The sequence below is a fragment of the Euprymna scolopes genome, chromosome 27 (genome assembly GCF_053919585.1).
Source record: "Euprymna scolopes isolate OS-2025 chromosome 27, ASM5391958v1, whole genome shotgun sequence".
Classification (NCBI taxonomy): domain Eukaryota; kingdom Metazoa; phylum Mollusca; class Cephalopoda; order Sepiida; family Sepiolidae; genus Euprymna; species Euprymna scolopes.
The window spans coordinates 108,070,805-108,077,419 of NC_136508.1; the positions used below are offsets into that span (position 1 = coordinate 108,070,805).

Consider the following 6,615-nt stretch of genomic DNA (forward strand, 5'->3'; position numbering starts at 1 on the left):
TTGTATTATGCATTGTATTCTTTGGCGGCCATCTTTTTATGCACGTGCACAGTGTTAATCATAGATGAGTAGATTTGTTTATGGCGCGCACGCGCGTAAAATGATGGCCGCCAAAGATTACAATGCATAACACAACTTTTTATATCTCAATAACTACTTATTTCTGCAAATTTTCAATGCAATTTTCGTATTCAGCATAGTCGAAACCCTATAACAGTCATCATTTAAAAGAAAACTGTGGAGGTGAACCTAATCTGAAAAAATACCAAAACATAAAATGAAGATTAAAAAAAAAAACATATACAAAAGATAAAATGGGGGGGGAGTATATTAAATGAAAAAAAGGGTACAATAAAAACGACATAAAACGAAAAAAATAAAATGACAAAAAAAAGACAAAATGAAAAAAGAAAAACATCGAAAAGTAACTCTAGTACTCCCGAAGAAGGAGGTAAGGCATGGAATGTAAATATTGTCTGTTTTTAGTTTTGATTTTACACCTCCTATGAGGTGCCCAGAAATTGCGGTTGGCACTGGGTGCCATCGCGAGGTATTGGGAATAGTTTTCAACTAGCAATAACAACGCCTCGGAAAATCCTCATTGGCTATTGTACCGCCTCTGCGCAAAGTTAAGTATTTAGTGCTTGGCCTCGGACCTGGCATTATCTACTGTCAGGCCCTCATTTGGGGTCCAAAACACTTAGGCATGGAGCCGGTAGGGGGAGTGGGGGTCGAGGGTTATTCTAATCTAATTTCTAGGTCTTTGAGAAGACTTTATTTAATTGCCCTACACTAAGACACTATCACCATAATACCTCATTCTTACCATGGAGTTTATCTACTTAAAATCTCCCCAGCGTATGAATCGGCTTTATCTACATTCTGGAAAAAAGATAAATTTTTACATATAAACAAAGCAAAATCATATGTACAAACAAAAGGATTTTTTTTTAAATAAAACTAAAACTAAATGAGGGATGAGATGATGGGGAGGGGGCAAGCTAAGATACACCCAAAAAGAAAGAAAAAGAAAACAACTAAAAAAAATGAAGTTTGAAAAGGAGTCGCTCCAAAGCCTTACAGCGGTCCGCAGGCAGAGGAAGTACTGACAAGCAGTAAAGGATCAACGGAAAGACGTAAGTTTGACACGCCTCCGCACGACCCTTCAGGGATAAGCCCCTGCGAATCCAAGTCCTTACTGACGATTCGACCTTTGTCTGTACTTCCGACCAATTTTTGTTCAGCTGGAGTCTAGGCCCAAACCAGACTCCAACAATCTTTATCAGGCCATCCATCCAGCTGAACCCAACTGGAAGCAAGTTTACCCTGGTCCAGGAGCCCAACCGCAGGCCAACGGACTTGCTCGATTGACTACGGCCCCTGTGACACTTTCATACTCATCGACCGACTCTATCACCGCTTTAATATTGATCCTTTGCCCTACAAAAACGGTGACATCATCAGCGTACGAGGACACCCTCATGAATTTTCCGCCAGGTAGAGCTATGTCGCGCAGGACTGGTCTAGTCGCTTCGTCCCTGAATTTGTGAAGGAAGGGCTCCAACGCCAGGACATACAACAGAGGTGACAGCAGACAACCCTGACACACCGACTGAGAGACCACAAAGGACGACAACTTACCATTTATTTGTACTGCTACCACAGGATTACGATACAAAACGGAAATCCATTTGTGGAAGTCCGGACCAAAGCCAGCAATCTCAATAACAGATTCCAAGAAACCATGGTTGACCCTATCGAACGCTTTGGACTGATCTAAATTGATCAGTGCGGCTCCTGTGTCGTCTTCTAACCCCTCTATGATCGTGCGCACCATGTGCAAGTTGTTTTTAATCGATCTCCCCTTCACAGCACAAGTCTGATCCGGTTCGACCAAGTCTCTGATAACAACCTGCAGTCGGTTTGCAAGAATGCGGGCCAAAAAGCAGAATGATGGACCTATAATCATCTAAATCCTCCCCGCCATGCTGCTCTCTTTTCTTCAGTAGTGTGACCACTCCTTTGGTTACCTGCCCAGGGATGGATCCCTGTGCAAACCAGTGGTTAAACACACCCGTCAGAAGAGAAACAAACATGGGCGACAGCCTCAAATACAGTTCGTAGGGCAGACCATCGAGCCTTGGAGATTTGTTCTGGCCAACCTGCTTTAACGCAGTAATGACTTCACGCTCTGTAACCATCCCATCACAGCTAGTTGTTCAGGCCGCAGTAAGGCGGGGCGAGCCGGCTAAATAGCTGCCAAACTCCTGGCCGCGGAGTCTGGGTAGTTGGGCAAAGCATTCCTCCAGATGTGACAAAACCCATTGCAAATTTCTCGAGTCGATACGAGGGTATGTCCTTCCAGGTTTTTCACCTTCCGAATGTACCCATCCAAGCCACGTCTTAAAGCAGCCTTATGCTCAACAGCGTCAACATTTACGGCTCCCTTAGAAACTCTTTTTAACCTAGTTCTAACTACTTGACCTTCGTAACGCTCGCTAGCCAAGTGCTGGAGGTCCCCCTTAACTACTGCTATCTCTAGGGGATCCCCACCAGCCATTGCCTGGGTCAGCCTATCATCTGGGTGCCTTTTGGTCCATGCCCTAGTTAACGTGAGGTGTTGGCTATATTGGACACAAAAGAGCCTAATGGTAGCCTTAAGTTTAACCCACCAGCTACTCCCGGTAACCGCCCCCACTAACTCCCGCTAAATTAGTGTTGTCAGCTGTTCCCGGAAGTCGTTTATCTCTGGTAAGAAGGCGTTCAACTTCCAGTAGCCAGCCAACCTAGGCCTATTACCTACTCTCAAACGGGCCATTACTAATTTATGGTCCAAATGACCTAGCCAGTGGAACGTGGGACAAGATAAGAAATCTATGTCGCCTCTTCTAACTAACACCCTATCCAAGTAGGTACTTGGACAGGAGGCCACACTACTTTGCCACGTCCACATCTCCCTCCCTGGGTGATCCAGATGGAATCTGTCGACAAGATCGCATGAGGCCATCAGGTCAGACAGACTGCTTTCACACCTCTCCGACCCTCTATTTCCCCCGACCTTATCTATCTTTAGGTCCAGGATGGCATTCCAGTCCCCCATTAAAACTACGCGCTCCAGACCCGCTGAAAGGAACACCTCCACCTGCCGAAAAAAGGAAACCCTCTCCCCAGCGATATTAGGCACGTAAACAGCCAAAATCCGGAACTTACCGCTTTTAACGGCAACATCAACCACGACCAGCCTTCTATAAGCGCATGCGCTGACCACAGTAACCGTCGCATCTAGGGTGCAACTCACTAGCACAGAAACTCCACGGCTATAAGAATTGCGATATGCTGAGTAAATGTCAAAGTCGTTTACCAGCACATCGCAATCTCTGGGCCCAACAAAGTGGGTCTCCTGCAAAGTAGCTATGTCTACCTCAAGGGCCACGAGATCCCTCAGCACGCGAGCAACCTTGCTTTGGGATCTCATGCCCCTCGCATTCAAACTAGCTAGGTTCAAGTTCATTGTGTCCCTAACTAGTAATATTCTTCTATCACGGGTCTAAAGTCCTCGGGTGGTAAGGACCTCGAAGGTCTGGCCGAGACTGCCAGTCAACAGCTCCACTGCCGGTTGACAATCCCGAGCAAGGCCTCCTACGTCCAGGGGAAATGTTATTTTCAATGCTCTATACAGGGATGGGTGAACATATATGGGGACCCACCCTTCGCATTTTGCCATAATCTGCTTCAGAAAGGGATGCTCTTCCTCCACTATCTTCAGTCCTGGAATTGCTTCTTTGGCCTCCCTAAGCATTTTCCACAATGCATTGACCCGTGCGCCCTTATCTTTTCGAACGAAGGTGACATACAGTGGCGCTTCAGGAGAGTTTCTTGGGTCTTGGATTCGCTTCCCATCTACATATAATAGGTTCGCCAACTGCTTTTGCTGTTTTTTCTGCCTCCCATTTAACTCAGCCTGTACGTCTGCCTCGCAGATCCTCAACCCAGGCAGAAAGGGCAGCTTTCTTTTCTTTTCGCTTCTTGTCAGTTTTGGAAGGGCTACTGCCTCCTCTTCTTCTCCATTTCTATTACTACGGGGTGTGAAAGAGGGAAGGGGTATTCTGCTCCATCGGGGGTTGAGGTTAGGGGTGTTTTCAGGAGCGGGGTTGTTGTCTTCTTTGGCTTTTTTCTGGCCTTTTTTCTCTGTCTCTTCTTCCGAGTCTGAGGAATGCGCCACCAATTTTCTTTTCACTCCCCCTTTTCCTCTTCTTTTCTGCTTAGGGAGGCCTTTTTTCTTCTTCCGTTCTACTGTTTTCCAGTCTGACTGGGAGTTCTCCTTATTGTCTTCTGTTTGGCCCGCCTTTGGCGTCGGGGTTGTTACAGAAACGGCAGCCTCGGGGTTCGTCTTGCTGGGCTCTGCTGGCACTTTTAGTGGACACGCTTTTGCCATGAGGCCTGGCTTCTGGCAGTTCCAGCAATGTCGTCGTCTTCCTTCTACTATAAGGGACATTGTCCAACTTTCACATTTCAACTGCGTGGGGATGGAGTTGTGGCCTTTTCTGTCAACCTTCAGCATTATATGGTAGTCCCGAGTCTATATAGTTCTTGGGCCGTGGACCAGGGTAATCGATTCGACGTCTCCATGTAGTGATAATATCGCCCCGAGAAATTCTGCGCTTATGCAGCATGGGGCCCCTAACACAGATACTAACATCCTCCTTTTCTCCAAATACTCAGGTTTGAATCGAACTCCTTTCCAGATTAGGTCATCTTTCGCGAGCCTCTCCGCTTCTTCCTTGGTATTCACCAGGACGTCCCACATTGCATACGATACTACACTTTCCTTTATTTAGTCGTTTCGGGCCCGGCCTTGGTATTAATTATCTACTGCCAATGCCTCATTTGGGGTCCGAAACAACTTAGGCACAAGCCCAGTAAGATGGGGGGGGGAACGGGTCTTTACTAATTGTCCTAGCTAGACTTGTGTTGGAAAGCAAGTACTTTATTGAAAAAACCTACACTAGAGTTTCTATCATGCTATACACATCCGCCTACATTCTTACCAGGGCCTACTTAAAATAACAGCTCCCCAGCTTACGCTGTAAAAGAAAGAAGAATATTTACAGAAACAATACAAAATTAATTATGTACAAAACAAGGGATTTTTTTTTATAATGGGGGTGAGATGATGGGGAGGGGGGCAAACTAGAAAACACCCAAAAAGAAAGAAAAAGAAAACAAATAAACAAAAATACCTATGGGCGCAGGTTAGTAAGGGGACCCTCCCTTCCTAGCAGCTGGTCTGTCATGTGAAACGCGTACTGTCTTCCGGTCCTCTCCCCCAGGGGGCGAAAGAAGTGAAAGCAAGCAGGTCGTTCCCTAGTGAGGAGTGGAGGACCTAAAGGACAGCACTTTTGTGTGTGAAAATAACTTGGGGATGGGGACAACTGGGATGGATGGCGTCTTCCAAGATAAAATTCGTAAAGGCTTGGTTCCGAGGAAATGACAATAAACCCCAGCACCTCAGGACAAATAACACTAGTGTAGGAACACGAGCTCATACCTAGCGCCTTATTGGATGCACAAGCTAGTGCTGTGCACCCATCTCCTATCAAAGTCTATGCGGTGCAATTTTTCCCAATCACATCTGATTTTTATTTTAAGTTGATGCTTAAAATAAACAACCAGATCCTGATCGGAAACAGATCGCCCCTCATAGACAATGCCCAGATGTGTAACCAACATCACTAACCTAGCTACAGCTAGGATCACAAGAAACACCACCCATTTCTCCCTGATAAACGGCGGGTCCACATTGTCGACCATGTACGCCAAATCAAGTGGCACTGACCGCTCGGGGTTGATGCGAGCCGTTACCTCTCTGACATACTCCCAGAGACTCCGCCCCCCCCCGCTGCAATGCAAGAACGCATGTTCCCTCGTCTCCTCTTCCTCCTCATCATTGCAGCGTGGGCACGGGGGATAGTAATATTCACTATCCCTACAATCCCTGACTAGTCGGCCGAAGAGTGGCAGCGCGTCCCGGACTAGCCTCCATGTGATAGAGTACTCTGAATTATTGATGTAGCTACTGGCAGGCGCCCAACTTCACAGCAAGAGAACTTCCCCTCGACAGGTGCAGCCGCTCCACCAGCGGATCTTTCACGGTACCCACCACTAACTCCTCATACAGTCTCCTCCTAGGCCATGCAAGGTCACTGGACCCCGGCAATGCCCTAAGGGCGGCTCAGCTTTCGGTCAGGAAACGCTGTTTGCTCACCGGTTTTCTGCAACCTTCAGCGGCAGGGTCAGATATGAGCCGTGGAAAGGCTTGTTCCACGACTGGTACCCAGTGCATTTCCTCCATCAGTGTCCGACTCAGGAACGCCAATCTTTCTGCATGTTTGTGACTTTGCAGATCAGGCATCCCCAAGCCTCCCTCGCTAAGCTTCTGCATACAGACCTGTCTGCGGACATACGGATTTCCTCCCTTCCAAAGAAGCTTGAAAAGGAGGCACTCTAAAGCGTTACAGCGATCCGCAGGCAGGAGAAGAACAGATAAACGATAAAGGAAACACATACGTAGCACATTCCTCCGCGCGACACTTTAAGGACAATCTCCTACGAATC

The 6,615-nt window shown here is 47.1% G+C and overlaps 1 non-coding gene across 1 annotated transcript; it reads right to left on the reverse strand.

The window, feature by feature from the left end:
* Nucleotides 1–499: 499 nt before the first annotated feature.
* Nucleotides 500–631, reverse strand: LOC145249255 (U4 spliceosomal RNA). Its single transcript, XR_013863502.1, has one exon. It is a non-coding gene; the product is annotated as a U4 spliceosomal RNA (small nuclear RNA).
* Between the last annotated feature and the right edge of the window lie 5,984 nt (nucleotides 632–6,615).